The sequence below is a fragment of the Chinchilla lanigera genome, unplaced genomic scaffold, assembly GCF_000276665.1.
Source record: "Chinchilla lanigera isolate Chin_1 unplaced genomic scaffold, ChiLan1.0 scaffold00009, whole genome shotgun sequence".
NCBI lineage: Eukaryota > Metazoa > Chordata > Mammalia > Rodentia > Chinchillidae > Chinchilla > Chinchilla lanigera.
This window is the reverse complement of record NW_004955410.1, coordinates 27,504,484-27,522,282: the sequence shown is the minus strand read 5'-3', so window position 1 is coordinate 27,522,282 and position 17,799 is coordinate 27,504,484.

Here is a 17,799-nt window from a genome sequence, read left to right as displayed (position 1 = left end):
AATACATCCACCATTGTTAATTCCCTACCACTTTGTTTGTAACTCTGTATTGTCTGTATTGTGCTTGTGATATGTTGTAAAATGTATGTCTGTTAATGTTTCCCTCCTTTTATCTTTAAAATAAAAAAAATAAAAATAAAAAATAAAGAAATGCCTGCTACGTGAACATCTCAGAAACCCATCACTCTACTAGATACCCGCAGTATTTGGTAGTGTGAGGCTGACAGAGAGGAGTCAAAAGGCCACATGTCAGACAGAGCCGAGGAAGGAATATTTTCTTTTGTTGCTAACATGCAAAATGCACTTTGGAAAAAGCCTTGCTTTCTTTGCTTCTGTCTTATCCCCCTGCCTGAATAACATGGGCTTGTGGTTGTCACCTGTCATGGGAGGTGAGTAGGAATAAACGTGAGAAATCCCACAGGGAGCTTAGGGATCCCTGGTTTCAAGGTGAGCGGCTACAGAGCACCATACACCAGGAGAAGGATTTGTAGCATTCAAACCAGACACTGAGAGAGGGGAAGGAGGTACATTTTGCATGCAGTTTGCAACCAGTTCCAAATCTGCTCTGTACTCATTTGTGGAGAGGAAAACACAGTTGTGTGATGACAGAATGTGCTGGGAAGAGAAACTGCCAAGAAAATCCCTTTGCCCAGGCCTGGCCCTGGTGTCCTGCTGCCATCCGGGATTATCTAAAGTGGGTGTCCTTGGAGAGAGCGGGTATTCTCTCCTACCGCAGACCGTCAAAATCTGGCCTTATTCGACTGTTTTAAAAGCTGCAGAGAATTAAACAAAGAAGCCTTTAGAGGGAGGAGAGGGTCCTTTGGGGGCACTTTGTTTGCTTTGGTTTCTACTCCCACCCTGGAATGCAGTAAAAACCTGGAGAAGTCAGCATAAGAAGAAGCCTCGCAAGGATTGAAACCCCTCATGCCAAAGTGAAGGGCGAGGAGCTCTTTCTGGGTTCTGGTTTTATAATCATTTCTGTTTATAGTAGGAAAGAAATATCTCCCTTCTTGAATTCAACACATGTAGTCTTTTCTTCTCCACTCCCCTCCTTACACAAACATTATAGGGTCTAGTCCTTCAATGGGTTATTATGGAGCAGCTAATGTTAAATACAGGCAAAAGCCGCTGATTGAATGGAACGCCTGTGTCGCTTAGGTGGTGAAAGTGCCATTCATGACTGAAAGGTGAGGATTGCAAATGATGGTCACCAGAGTCAAAAGAGTTGGCTGGCTGGGCGGGGTGCAGAGTGACTTCCACGCTCTTTTCAGTGTTTGAAACAGGGTATGAGGTGTAGAGGAAGGGACCAAACATCCATCTGAAGACCACTGGTCCCCGGGGCCCTGATTTTAGGGCCCTGGGAAAATGAGAATCAAGAATAAGAACTGGGAATGTGTCTGGGCTGTGAGGGCTGGCTTCTGGGTCGCCTTCTCGCTGCCCTCCCCCTGCACCACCGCGTTCTCCTAGCTCGGATTATATAAACCCTCAGAGCTATGACAAGCAAACAAAAATTCCAAATGTTTCCCTAGAACTTCGTGGAATTGTTTTAATAGGCACCTCTATGGGCCGTCTAACACTGGACTTGAATCCTTTTCTCAGCCATCCCTGTGGAGAGAGGATGCAATAAAGTAGAGTAAATAAATACAGAGCTTGTGAACAAGCTGGCTTAGAGACAAGGTTCTGAGAGCCACCTCAGCACAGGCTCCTGCAGACAAGCCAAGGTCACTTCCATCTGCCTCTTCCGCAGCCCTTGCTGGCTCTGCTCGTGCTGTGCTCAGTCCAGCAGGCACTGGGGGCGCTGAGAGGGCTGGGCCCTTCCTCCCCTCCAGGGCAGAGCTCTGAGCTCTCCTCGTGCCCAGTTGAGCTATTGGCAATTTTCAGTACCTTAGTTTGTTCCTTGCTAAGAAGCAAAGTATCTCTTCTCCTTCTGTAGTGAAAGAGCTGATGAGAAATATAACTTCTCTTTCTGCCTCACAAGAGTGATAGGAAAATGAAAAGAAAATTAATGCTTTGGATGGGTGCTGTCATCCTCAGGATACAGGCTCAGCAATATTGTGTTTATTAGTATAGTTCTTACCGTGTCCCTCTGTGTTCTCTCAGCACAGGGCTAAGGACGGTCTCTTTAGGAAGAGACAACAGTACAGATTACTAATGGGAACATTCTTGGGGCCACACAGCACAGCCATTTGGTGTTGTAGCTTTCCTGAGCTTTGAGGAAACTTCATTCCAAAATGAGGAAACCTCAGAACTTGGTTACCTTGAAAATAATGGGATGGGCAGGGAAAGACTGGAACGGACGTCAAATGTTCTAATTAATATTCCAAGTAATGCAAAACTTAGTTCACAAAGGTTTGATTTTCTAGCTACATTCAAAATATGGCTAGTCTGGATTAAGATGCACTGTATACCGCAACATACATTGGCTTTTGATAACTAATAATAAAAATGTAAAAAAATCTCATGATAGTGCTTTCATATTTATTACATGTTGGAGATATTTTCAATGTATTCATTGAAATATTGTATTAAGTTTCATTAAACAGCTTTTTAAAAAATGTAGCTACTAGAAAATTTAATATGACATCTGTTCCTGCATTTGTAATTAGCATTATATTTGTCTGAACAACATTAATGCAGCTCTTATTAATAGACAGTGTGGCATTACTCTCAGCAATTCAGTATTTCATTCCCAGTTCACACCAAGGATGTGACTGGCATAAGATAACTCAAAGTGTTATGAAACACTTTGAAACAGATAAAGGAAAAGTGACTGATTGTCCTGTGTAATGCATTCTTGGAGCTATTCCTTTGGACCTATTTTATAGCTCTGCAAGTTGTGGAAAAGTGATAATGATGCAAGTAATTCTTATCTATAGAAATGCAAACTTGTGTCTGATGGAATATATATAATTGATCATTGCCCTGGGGATAGACCCCTTTGTATTGTTTTTTAAATTCATAAACCTTCTTATCTCTCTTTATAAATTCAATTTCAGCCTTCCTTATTGCCCATATATGTGTGCCTTGTTGAATTTTCAAGCCGGTAGCAAACATCTTACTTGTGCCTCATTAATTAATGAGTAAAACTCCTTGACAAGAATTCATTTCATCTTTATGTGAGAGTCACAGTTTTGCTTCCCCCCTTTTAACAGTACCAGGGAATTTAGGAGTTTACCGTACTTCAAATTAACTGTCTGCCTCTTCCCTCCTTTGAATCCATACCCATTCCTCTGACTCCATGGATTGAGCTCTTTCTGCCACCCTAAGATGAAATATACGCTGTGTTTTTCTATAGAAAGTATTTTATCGGTCAGTTAATTGCTGCTTGAACACTATTTGCATATATAAGGAAAGCTAAGTTGTGCATTATTTTTAATTTTGTGGGCCAGCCAGAGAATCCCTCTATCCAATGGTTTTAATCTTTAGAGAAAATATACTGTGTTTCAAATAATGAAAAAGAAACTTACCCTACAACTGAACTTGTAAATTATGCACTGTGGATACTGATTAAGCACCCAGGTGCATAAAATCTCTACAATTTAATGGCAATACGTATTTTTAAAAAAATGAGTCTCTGTGGGGTTTTTTTTTGTTCCTGTTTGTTTTATAGACATTAAACAATCAGCTCCATTCTTATTCCACCTTGTTTTCCTTTTTTCCAAAAAGACTGGCTTTTTCAAAGCAAGATAAGACAAGATGGGCCAAGCACATTGGTATCTATTTTGCATTTTCATCTATTCCTGTGTATACAGTTGATTTCAGCAAACATGAGCAAATTAAAAATGTAGAGTTGATAACTTCACATATGCCCCCTAATTTAAAATTTAGAAATAATCTCATTTTGGGTGTGTGAGTTTTCTCTACTTAAAAAAAAGAAGTTTTTTTTTTAACAGACAGATCATTAAATGTTTTGATTATTAACCTCCAGCATTAAGTTTTTACAGAACATGAAAAAGTTTACTGGTCTTTCATAAGTAGAACATATGATTTTATGTATCTGTAATTTCAAAATAAAACATTCATTTTACAAATGCTGAGGAGTCTACTCTGATATATGATTCTCATTTATATACTCTGTCCATATATAATTTTTTTTCTTATTTCTTGGGGAAATAACAGAAGGAGGTTTTGTGACATAAGTAAACCCCTTGATTCAGATACTTTTTAACACTATAATTTACTTGGTGATAAACTCAAGAAAATCAAAGCATATTTTAGCATAAAAAACTCAAAAGTATCTACAGTCAAATTAAACTTCAAAAATTAATTTCAAAACAAGTAAAAATTATTTTAAAAACCTATTTAGCTGTAGAAACTTTTGCTTATTTATATTAAATAAATATTTTAGGAATTATTAACCAAGAGTGTGAATACATGCTATTATTTAGTTTAGGATAATATAACATTATCTTCTAAGAAATTGATTTAATTAAATGAAAATCTTTGGTGAAATTTGAAAGATCTTTATGTACTTTTAATGTATCTTATAAAAATTTTGGTGTACCATAACTTTCAATAAAATGAAGAAGAAACAACTAGCATATTGTTTCGTATCATTACTAAAATACAAGAGAATACTGTTTTAAAAAGATAACCATGATTTTAGTTGCATGGAAAATTTATTTCTGATAGGAGAGCTTGAGTCTTGACCTATTATTCACAAACAGAAATTACTATATTCCCTAGCTCTTTCTTTCTTTATTATTTCTATAATTGGGATTTTTATCATAAGTTGATTTCATCTGCTTTTTCTCTTAGAAAATATTTGTTGCCTTGACCATTGAAAGTTAGATTGATAGGTAGAGGCAAAACATAGAGTATTTCTGCAGAATAAAGAATTGGGACTCTTTTCCAGAAAATAGTTTCATTTTGGATTAGCCTGGAAGAGACAAAAAAAAGAAAGAAAGAAAGAAAAGAAAAGGAAAGGAAAAAGAAGCAGGGCATGGTGGCCCACACCTGTAATCCCAGCATGTGGGAGGCTGAGGCAGGAGGATCACTGTGAGTTTGAGACCAGCCTGGGCTACAAAGTGAGCTCAAGGCCAGCCTGAACTGCATAGCAAGACCCCGTCTCAAAAAAAAGGACAAAAAAAAAAAAAAAAAAAAAAAAAAAAAGAAATAGGTTTAACCTGGAAGTATTTAAAAATATTTAGAAAGAAAAAGTTACTACTTATCACATTTGACTATGCTATTTATCAGTAGTACTGGCTACCTGAATAATACGACAGACCACAGTATAAGATTCACATGATAGGAGTCTCCATTGTTAACATGTCTATTATTCTTGAGAAAATAGAAAAGGGATAAATTGAAGTACAGACTTCTTCAGGTATTGTTAATGGGGAGTGCAGGCAATCCATAAAATTCTTGAATTTGGTGGGCAGTGTTTCATAGTTGCTTTTTTTCTTAAAAAAGAGGTCCTTATCAAAGTTTCAAAAGTATCTGTTATGGTTTGCATCTAAGATGTCCTCCCAAAATCTCATGTCTTTGGAAGACAACTGCACCAGAAAGCCTCTATAGCTGACTTGCTCTAGGGGCCTGACTGGAAGTGAGTCACAGGGGGAGTGACCTGAAAGGGTATACTCTCGTCCAGGGCTCCTCTTCCTCTCTCTCTGCTTCTTGGTTGCCCTGGGTTTAACAGCTTTCCCTGGCTGTGCCCTTCCAGGACGTTGTTTCTGCCTTGGAGCCATTTGACCATGGGCTGCAGCCGTGAGCCAGAATAAACCCCTCCTCCTTTAAGTTTTTGATGTTGGGTATTTTGTCCCAGCAATGAGAGACTGAGTACCAGTGTCCCTGGCCCCCCTCCTCAGGAAAAGTTCAGATCTGCCTAGCCAGCAGGACTACAAAATCTTGCTGTTTTTCTCTGTAATACCTAGATGAAAGTGAGGGTTTTTTAAAAATCTTGTTTTGTACACAAAGGCTATACCTTTCACAAAGATCTTTAGTATTGCAGAGAAATTTAAGAGGGACCTTTAACCAAAATACCATCTCAGGCAATTCAGGCTTCTTTTCTCAAGATCAAGGCTCTCTCTGTTTTTCTTTTCTTTTTTTTTTTTTTTGGTTTTGGGAAACAGGGTTTCAATGTGTAGCTCAGGTGGGCCTTGAACTCACTATGTAGCCCAGGCTGGCCTAGAACTCATGGTGATTTGTGACTTAGCCTCCCCAGTGCTGGGATTACAGGCATGAGCCACATGCCCAGCCTGTCTTTTTAGCATGATGTCTTCTCACTCCCTCATCCCTGCTTTTTCTGATCAGAAATAGGGAGAAGAAACCCTCTTGGCACTTTTGACTTAGAGGGAATAGGGAATTCAGATTCCATGGGAGAACTGTAGTGCAGTGATTCATTTAAGCATATGATCAGTATCTGTTCACATAATGGGTCTGAGTTTGAATCAATCATTAATGGAATATTGTGCTGGTGATTAATTTACAAACTCAAGACTCCAGTATTTCTAACAATAACATAAGAAATTGATGACTCAATTACAATCAACCATCATGGAGAGGATATTGTCAAAGTCTGTATCTGCAGGTACTATTCTAAGACTTTATCCACATTTGACTCCAATTTCTCATTCCTCAGAGTTTCCCCTGCATTCTAAAGTAAAGGCATAGTTTAGTTTGCTGGTGAGCAAAAGTCAAAAGAAATTGTAAAACATCCTCTTGATAGTATACATCTTGCAGGAAAAATGTATCTGATCTCTGCGGAAAAGGTGTTGGAAGAGATAGGAGAGGGCAGGAAGATTTTCTCTGACACAATTTTGAGCGCTTTTGACAGCAGTGTCTCTGTGATTATGAGGCATACAGAAATCTGCTCAAGATCTGAGGAAGTTTCAGAGACATAATCAGAAAGAAAAAAACTGCAGACAAGGAAGCTGTTCAAACTAGCTCACTTATCTCACTGTTTTTGGAATTTTTCTCTGCATTTCTCCCTATGGACAACTCTGTACAAAAGACAAAACTTTTCCAGATGTTTTGGTGAATTTACTGTTTTCCCCCCATAGGTAATAGTGACTTTCAATTAAGGGCTTTAAGCTTTAAACGCAGGTAACTCATTTAATTTTCACAGTAATCCTTTCAAGTTCCTATTGTCGTTACTACAGTTATGATGTTGATTTTTACAAATAACAAACCAAAGCTCAGGCTCTTTTTTAATCATCCATGTAATAAGCAGTAGAGCAACAATTTTTAGATACAAATCATCAAACTCCTATTCCCTACTCTACTCTGTTTGGGTGACAGTGGAGTAGAATAAGATAAGCATCTTTTAATGAATTATGTTTGCCTTTTTGAGTCAGAGCTTGGAGAAATGCAACATGCCATTTTGTGTATTCTTAAAAAGCCTTTGTTTGAAGAACCTAATGCACTTTTATGTTTATGGGCTTATATATTATTTGCACCATTTTGAAATATTTAGGAAAGGAGGAAATATAATTCTTTGCCAGCAAAGTAAGCTAACACCAGCATGCTAGGAGTTGATTCCAAGCAAAATGTCCTGATTGCTCCATACGTCGTTGCTGGCATTTATGCAAGATGATGATTGGAAGAAGTGGAATCAGCCTTGTGTAGACTGTGGCTGGAACTTGTGCCATCCAACTTTCCCTGGAGAACCAGGGGACACTTCCTCGTTCTCTCACTTTCTCCCATCCCACTCAGGAGATTCTGAGGTTGACAAAAATGCAGCCTGGGGAAGCCAAATGCTCATTTATAGTATGAACATTGACTGTTCTGTTTTACAAATGAGAGAGGTGAAGCAAAGAGAGTCTATCTGACATTTACAGAAAATCAAATGGGGATGTTGGGGTCTTCCCACTATGCCACAGTTGCTTCACATGGCTTTTTTTAAGTATGTCTAAGTTAAATTCAAGATTGAAAAATTAAGGGAAAAAAACCCCTTTAGAAACATTTTTCCTTCTTCTCAAAGACCAGGCTCCCTTTCTAAAACAGAATGCATTCTCACTAATATAGAGTCATCTTTCAAAAACAGATGGTTCTGTATGTGAAAAGACATCTTGCCATCATTTGTCCGGTGGCATGTGGGCTTCTGATTGTCATGTGTGGTTCTGATTGTCATGGAGAGACCACACGACATTAATGCAGTTTTCTTTTTAATGGGCCACCTCTCCATCAGCCCTGATGTGCAGACATCTATGTTCAAGTTGTTGACCTCCAGCAAGGCTGGCATGCATGCTGTGGAGCTTTGTGGAGATTTGCCAAAGTAACAGGCCAACATTTGAGAAAGTGTAGTCATTATGTGATTTCAATTTCATACCATCTGTCCCCAGATTTCTTCCACTACCAGGCTGGCTACTGGCTTTGGAGGACAGTGTGAATGCCAGGGCTCTGGGAAGCTCCGCATGAAGTTCAAAGGAGCAGGTGTCCCTGTGAACCCCATGGCTGGTTCTTGCCTTAGGGAGGCTGTTGGCTTCCAGCAACAGATGTACTTGAATGTCCTAATGAAAGCATGTTAATGCCTTCAGGAGCTGGTGGAATGTCTGAAAGCTTGGCCAGGAGATGCCACATTGTGCCCTGGAGGAGAGAAAATATAGGTAATGGAGAAAAGAGAGAAAAGGAGATGCTGACACTCTTCTCAACAAGAACATTCCTTATTCTTGGAAGATCATCACCATTACCATATTGTATCAAACTTTACCCTACACCTTCTTTCTCCACTAGGACCTCACTATTCCAATGAGAACCTAAATCATAAAGCAAAAATAAAGAAAAAGAGAGACTTATTTTCAATCCCCAGCTCCAAAAAAACCTCCAAAAAACAAAATAAAACAAACAAACAACAATAACAACAACATTTTGAGTCAATGGGTCAGAATTTTTTAAATAGTGCCTTATTTTAAACAGGTCCTTGAATGATTATTTTCTTGATCTCAGGCAATCTGGATTAATTGATACCATAAAAGTTTGGAAGCCCTAAAATGTTGGTTCAACTCCCAACTCTGACATAAAAGACGCTAAACAACCTGCAAGAGAATATGTAGAAAAATAAACAACAATTTTCATATCTGCAAAATAGAGCTGGGTGCCACTGGGACACTGGGTAACATCTTAAAAAATTATGTTCCAAATGCTAATTATTCACCAGTTGGTGTTCTAGTCTGAGTCACTTGATGTCAGTAAGTTGATTGCTAGCAGGCTGATACTGGTTTAACTCTTAAACGTGGGTTTCAAAAGTATAAATTTTAAAGTCACCAGAGAAGCAGAATACTGAATATGGGGAGAGGGGAGACAGGGAAAGAAACCACTAGCAGGAGTAATGATGTTCACACCCCTCATTTCACCGTAGGGAAACTGAGGCCAGGAAGAGCTGTTCATATTTACCTTTGATCAAGGTCACATTTCACAGACGGGGTTTCTTACATGCCCAGCTGTCTGCGATGATTTCTGCAAGAAGGACTTCTTACGACGGGCTTTGCATGGCTGTAGCTGGGTGACTTGGGGCAGTATGTAAAGGTGTTTTGTGATACAGCAGCTTTCCCAACAGGTACAACTTTCATTCCTTGATGACAGGATTGGCAGTGTCTCCTAACCATTGCCGAAGCCTTCAAAGGCACGTAAATAAACAAAGCCTGACAACTGTGCTCCCGTGTTATGACCTGCTCACCTCTCCTGCCACTTTCAACTTGACTTCTTCCTGAGCAGCCTCCATGTTATTTGAGTCAGCAGGACCTTCAGGGATCGGGCAGCCTGGGCTGCCGTGGGAGCTGTGGGTCTGAGTTCTTGAAACTCTGGGCTGTGACTGGCACATCAGGAACTCTGCTGCCCTTAGTCTCAGAACTTCTTTCCAACCCTACCCTTTCTTGTCCTTAACCACTTCCTGCCCTGGAATCAATAAGGATCTCATTCTAAGAAGTGTCAATTTTGAAGCACAGAGTTGCCCACTTTATTCTGGAATGTTCCATTCCAATGGGCAGCATTAACAGGAGCATGGAGAGTTTCTTAAAAAAAAAACTTCAACACAAATTATAGTATCCTGTTGTTTTTTTTTTTATTATTATTATTTTTTTTCCTGTACCGGGAATCGAACTCATGACCTTGTGCTTGCCAGGCAGGCACTGTGCCGCTGAGGTAAATTCCCAGCCCCAAGAGTATCCTGTTAATTACAATAGCAGTCCTACCTCAAATTCACTCACTAAAACCTGTCTCAGTTGTTCCCAGCAGCATTTTTCCTAACAGTCACAAATCAGAAGCAACCCAAATAAATGCCCATCAGCTAATTCCTGGGTGAACTAAATGTGGTATATCTACACAGTGGCTGGGTACTCAGCAAAGAAACTAAGTATTGATACTTTTTTTATTTTAAAGGGAATAAAAAAAGAAAAAACAATAAAAAGGATATAGAATTTCAGAATAAGATGATAGGAAATTAACCAGACATAGGCATGCAAAATTGATCAAACAATTAAGCATTAACTGTTCCTTTCAATAAACCAATAGAAATTAGTAGTACAATTATCTTATCTATATTATGTATATATATATTTTTTCCTTTTCTTCTTTCTCTCTTTTCCCCTTTCCCCCAATCCCAGTTGTTTTTTCCAGAAAAATTGAAAACATCATACCACAGCAATAGATGTACACCCATGTTTATAGCAGTGCAATTTGTCATAGCTAAATCCTGGAAACAACTCAAGTGCCCAACAAATGAGGAATGGATAAAAAAGATGTGGTATTTTTATGCAATGGAGTACTACTCAGCTATAAAGAAATATAAACTCGAGGTTTTTATAGGTAAATGGATGCAACTAGAGACCATACTCATAAATGAAATAAATCTGACCCACGTGTATAAACATCATATTGTCTCCCTAGTGTAAGAACCTGAAAGAGTAAATAAAATCCAAAAGGTACAATAGACATTGTGAAAGGGAAAAAAATTGCTCAGAGGGAAAGTATTGATGCATTTTGAAACAGGGATGAATCTCAAACTGTTACCACTTAGTGAAAAAAGTGAGACAGAAAAGACCTCATACGGTATGATTCTATTTGTATGCAATGTCCAGAGAAGGCAAATCTACACAGACAATAACTATCTTAAGGACTTTTTAGAGCTAGAGGTGGGAATGAGGCGTGATTGCAAATGGATGCGCTGTTTCTTTTAGGGGTGATAGAATTTTCCTATAATTAGATTGTAGTGATAGTTGTATAACTCTATAAATTAACTAAAAATCATCAAATTGTAAATGTTAAAAGAGTGTATTTCATAGTACATGAATTATACTTCCATAAAGCTTCATGAGTGAGCAACCACGGCTCATAACAAGGGGGACATCTCTGGAGTGGGGAGTAACATCTGGTGTGGTTGGGTCACTAGATCCACTCAGCCTTCCAGTTCTCTTCTCCCCAACTACAACTCATGAACACGAGTGACCTTCAAGTCACATGGGGGTCCTTCACAAAATGCAGCAATTTATAAAGTAGACAGGCTGCCCTTACGAGGTGAAAGCTGACAAAACCTTGGTTCAGGGACGAACGCATGCCAAGTGGAAGGCTTGTGGCAGTGGCAGCAATTTAGATCTGCAATTAAGACATTTAAAGTGTTTAGGGCTGGCAAGGAGTTAAAGTAAATGTTGATTCAGTTGCAAAGTCTTCAAAGATGTAGCCTTGCATAAGGGCCTTGCACCATTGCCAGGGCTGTATTTATTTATACACTGTTATTGTCTGTAAAATATTATTTTTTCTCCTCCTCTAGAACTTTCCTAACCAGCATTGGGACCCTTAGCAGGGGAGACTGGAAACAGATCTGAATAATGCATTCAAGATAATTCCAAAAAATCACCCTTAACGAGTACCATATTCCCACCAATTTTCCCTTATATGATTCACCATTTGCAAATACTGATGTATAAAGAATGCATTAAATGTGGCAAAAGTTGAAGATAGCCCCTGTGGATAAGACCTAATGGACACCATCATGAAATAATACATACAGCACAACCCCCGGACATGTGTCTTCAATTTAAAATAATTCAGCAATCATGTTCAACCAGAACCTGATTACACAAAATGGGACTTTTAACTCCCAGACTTGGATCAAATTTTGAGGCCAAAAAAAAAAAGTAGAGGGGAGATAGTATGTTTTTGTATTCCAGATACTGTGATTAAATGATCCATATGCATTTAACTGTTTCTTTGAGCTTATCAAGGCACCTAGTACCATTTCACACCTGTAAATATTTACCTGGCTTTAGGAGAATTTACATGAAAGTTCCGCCTTGGATTCAAAGGAAGAAAGTGGGAAATAATTTGGGCCTCTGTCAGAATAGTATCTTTTTCAAAGTATTGAACTACAGTCTGTTCTCTACTTTCTTGGAGGCTCAAAGGAAAGACTAGAATCAGCTTTTTTGAGGGTAGTACAGGGTGACCCAGCACAGGGACCCAGCACATCGTGTACATGGGATCTTGAAGATGCTTTGATCCATCTTTGATCTTCTATTTAGTTTCTGGCTGCTTCTTCTCCATAGACACAAATAGTGCTCTGCCCTGTACTGTGATTTCTGAGATGCTAAGAGATCCCCCAATCCTCTTTAATAGGTTGCCCAATAATTGGATTTCTCTCATTACTGCAGTAGCTATTTATTTCTTGAAATTGTGGATATGAAGTGGTGATTCTCAAGCAAAATACAAAACACTGAATTCAATTTGAATCTCAGATAAACTATGTGTGTGCATCACTAGGAGAAGGGTGATAGGCTGGGTTTTTTAATTCCTCAAAATTAAAGCCTCAAGATTTGATAGTCTAAAAATTAGGCAGCATAAATTTACCAGAAGTTGTTTTCTATCTATGCTTTGTTTTAAAATAAATGGACATATTTAGAGTGGGTGATTTTTCTTTTTATGTTGGTAGTGTTTCTATGTCTCTTTTGTTGTCAAGTCTTATGGATGCTTTAAATTAAAAGATAAAAATGGGCCAATTCTCGGTACTGACTAAATGAAGAACTCCTGTCTCTTTGGATTCTGACTTCCAGATCTGGGGTGAGGTGGTCCACAAACTCTCCTGGAGTGTGCATTGGGACTGAGCAGTGATATTAAGGCATCCACAAACTGACTTGTCCCAAGAAATCTACTAAAAATAAAATAGCAAAATCTTTAAGAAATTTGCTGCCTCTTTTCCCAGAAATGAGAGTGGATCCATCATTATATCTTTAACAACCTCACATTTAATTACTTGGATGCCAAGTGAGACAGGAAGGTGGCTTGAAAGTCAGAGCTCTGAGAATTCCAGGTAAGGCGGCCCACAATGACCTGTCATTCATGTGACTATCAATTGTCACATGTGCTGTGACACAAAATTAGATTGAGGTTCACTGTTCCCAGATACTTCTAAGAGAGGAAGACCTAGGATTTAACTTTATCAGCCCTTCAAGGTACAATTTCCAGTTCTGCAGTAGAAGAATACTCAAGAAGTAAAACTACCATCTCATCTTCCTTTCCTTCCTTGACATAGGGAAATTATTTTTAGTGTATACTCTATGTCTTGTAAGTTTACAGCTCAAAGAAAAGGGAACTTTTCATAAGGAAATTAAAGGTGAAGGATTCTGAAGGCCAGTTGTAATATCGAGGAGGATGGATCAGAGAGATACCGAGCAAGGAAGAGGAGAGACCAACCCTTACGGAGGGAGGACCAGCTCAGGCATCCATCACTTGGTGGAAATCAACCATGGTATTTGTACGAGGAATGGGAAATTCAATCAACTGTGAAATGTCCAAATACATATCCTTGTCATTCTCCAGAGGATAGGAGTTACCTCTTAACTCTAAGTTTTGAGACACTATTATTCTGAGTTTTACCTGGGGTTGTTTTAAAGGAAAAGGGAAAAGATCTTTTGTTTAGTTAAAGGTAAACATAAAGGTAAGTGTAAAGCCTTTATGACATAAATGCATCAAGACAAATGTGAGATGATGCAGATTTCACGTAGATATCCTGGGGTTTTGGTTCCAGGAAACATTCATGTTTCCTTATGTGAGCATTAGTGCCTTACAGATCTTCACCCTATTTTTAATTTTAAGTGTTTTGAAGGCAAAAATATTTTCCCCATCTATCTATTATCTCTCTCTCTCTGTCTCTATCATCTATCTGTCTATCATCTATCTATCTATCCACCTATCATCTATCTATCTCCCATTTGTTTGTTTCTGTCTCCTGCCTTATGACAGCATTCCACAATGTTTGGTTCATCATAGGGACTCAGTAAATGTTTGACTGAATAAACTTTTTTTTTTTTCTTGAAAAAAATTCTATCAACTGGTTTCTATTGATATGTTTTTTTCCTGAGAAACAATCTCCTCAAATGGAGGCATTAACAACATATCAAAAATCAATTTGCCAATGAATTCTTTGCTTAAGAGCAAAATACACACACACTTCACACCCATAAAAAGTCATTTTTGAATTATGAATTACAGAATAACTATGGCCAAGGAGAGCAAAGCAAATGAAACATACCTGTGATTCAAAGAAACTTTCACTTGAAAATTTGGCAATAAATGAAAAGCCTGCTGATTTTCAGCTTTACCCCATTATATTGCTTAGCTTCTCTATAGAAGCAGACATGTCACAGACTATGTAATAGTTCATCAGACCAAAGCAGTCGTTGGTTCTAAGACATAGCATTGCTTTAGGTACTGTAAAGAAAGCTGAAAAGCATTGCCATGGATACATCCCAAATTCGGACAAATTAATGAGTGTTCACAACCTATGAAAAATGAGTGTTCACAAACTATGAAATACAGATTATTCTCATACAGCTTGGCCCAGGGCTTTACATACTTAGGTAGTCCATAAACAGTTGTTGAATGAAAGGGTAAATAAAGGTAACAAGCAGGATGTGCATTTTGATCTTTTGAGTCAGTCTCTGAGAACAGTAAACCCGATCTCTTTCCAATGTTGTAAGTAATCACGGGGAGAAAAGGGAAGGTAGTTCTCTGATTGCTAAGAACAACACACAAATAAAGAAGTTGGGCTTGAGAGCTGCTTCCTGCCAGAGGAGTTAGGCCTTGCATATCACTCACGAAGGAATAGAGTTTTCAATCCTCTGGTTCCGGCTCAACAGGGATGTTTACCCGAACAATCCAAGAAAAAATTGTCTGTCTTAATGTTCAAATGAGTGTGTGTAGTTTAAGAAAGGCAAGTAGATAAAAATATGTACACAGAGTAAAGAATTCCTTTGAAAAAAAGCCTTGTTAGGTTTAACACACGCATCATTCATACATCGGTAAACAGCACACGCTTGTGACTCTGTCTACTGAGCTCAGAACTGCAGCTTGCAGCTTTGTGTCTCCTCTCAGTGATAAATATGGGCAATATTAATGTCATCTTCCAAGCCCCCAAAATATAGCTGACTCTGTTCAACAGAGCTGGTCACACTGCTGCAGGTAAATCATGTGCGGATCACATAATCTTCTGATCATTTGCAAAGTCTGGGGGCCCAGAGTGACAGGCCTAGAATATTGATATTTCTTCTTAGGTTGTCATCTGACTTGAGTTTCTTAGGATGTGTTTTCACTGACTTCCATGCACACTGGCTTTTTTCAGAGGGCAGCAAGACAACCAAAAACTGTTATGATTCAGGGTACAATTAGAGCTTTGGAATAGTGATGTGGCTCTTGAAACACTTAATTCTTTACTCACTTTCAATAATGGCTCTGCTAGGCCTCCCTAAAACCATTTCAGGAGACTCTCACTATTCTCATCCAGCTGTATCAATTGAGGGCAGCTTAATAATTTGATTACTAGTAGGCCTGTGACAAGGGAATTTTCTCTAGAGCCAGGTACAGTGTTTAAACCTAGTTCTCTCTCAGCCAAGATTTATTAAGTAAATGAAGGTTGGAAAAATATTACTGAGAAGCACAAGCCTATTACTGACATAGCAATTAGAGGTTTGAAGTTACATAAATTTTATTTTATCAAGTGCAAGGTCGTGAGTTTGATTCCTGGTACTGGGAAAAAAAGATTGAAAAAAAAAAAAAAAGAATGTGAATAAACACAGTAACCCCCCTGTATTTATGGGGGATACATTTTAATACCCCCAGTGGATGCTTGAACATCAGATAGTACCAACCCATATACTTACTAGGTTTTTTTTTTTGCACATGCCCTGAGCATTGTCACATAGTTCCAGCGTTCATCCGTCCTTTTATGTTTTATGTCCTGCTGTCTGCTTCACATCACTACTTTTTCACTTGAGTCTGTTATCAAACAACATAAGAGTTACCTGAACATAACCACTATTGTACCCCAAAAGTCAATCTGATAATCAACATGGCTACTCTGCAACTACCATAGTGGGTGGGAAGCATATATAGTGTGGATACAAGGGACAAGGAGATGATGCATGTGCTAGGATGGAATGGGATGGCAAAGTGTCATCATGCTTCTCTGCTTACTTCTGGCATTTTTCATTTAATATTTTCAGGTTGTGACTTAATTGTAGGTAACTTAAACCACAGATAGTGGTGGTGGTGGTAGGACTCTTGTGTTGCGCAAGAAAAGGAATTGGAATTTAAAAATCAGTGAGCAGAGGTGGATTTAGCAAGGGTTTTGGCCTCTTTTGTTCATATTTCCTCTGAGTGGATTTTGAAACCATGTACCCTGTCACTGTTTTAGGTCAGCATTTATATATTTTTCATCACAAATTGCAACTGTTACAAAGGACATCATCTCTGGCATGTTTTAAGTATTGAGATTTAAAAGTAAAGTATTACATTACCTTTTAAAATGCAATCACAGGATCTAAGTATCCCAACACTTAATACTATTTTTAAGTATAAAAAATATTTTAAAAAAGCTCTTGAAAATTTATAGTATTTCTTTATTTCCATAAATGTATTATTTATATTCTTCTTTTCACACATAATTTCATTCCTATGGAATGTATTTTTATGCCTAAAAAATCTTTCACTGAACACTTCATTTTGCTTCTCTGGAACAAAAATAGGTATATAATTTGAAATTAATGTTTTTATTCATTGTGCACATAATGCTCCATATTAAAAATTCTACCACTGCTATTTAACAAATAACAATCTACTATAAACTTTGACAATATTGGTAACACAAAAAGTAAAAATTACTGAATATTTATCTCTTAATGAGTTGGATTCTGTTCAAAGCAGAATTCAAACGTGATCTATACATGATGTATCTCTTTAAATCCCCCAGTCTCCTTTAGTCTTGAAAGCTCACTTTTTGTTCTCTGTTTCTCTTTACATTTTATTGAAGATGTGTGACACTTTCCTTGTATTTCCTTTAAATTATTAGTCAAATCTGAAAGCAAGATCAGCTTTAAATTCTAATAATACTTTCTTTTAGGAAATAATATGTCATTTATGTGTCTGTTAATTTTCTTTTTTTTTTGGTAAGGTTTTTTTATGTTTTGTTCTGTTTTCGTGCTAGGAATCGAACTCACAACCTCATGCTTGCCAGGCAGGCTCTGTGCTGCTGAGCTCTATCCCCAGCCCCTTCTTCATTTTCAAAGTTTAAGAATTTGTCAGAGTCTTCCTTTCAATCTAACCTGTGTAGAAGGTGAACACACAACCTCCTAACCAAAGGATGGGAAGTGATGGCCAAGAGCTCAACTGGACACTAGTGACTAGAAGGATGTCGTTTGGAATTTGGAGGTTTCTTGGGGTGCCTGGTAGTATACCCTTGCCCCTAAACCTCTGGCAATGGAAAGCTGAGGCAAGCCCAAAACACAAGACATACAGAACACGTGGACTGAAGGTGTGGCTACCACATCAGATAAAGAACCCCATTCAGGGAGTGGGAGCACAAGGTACGAGACGCTG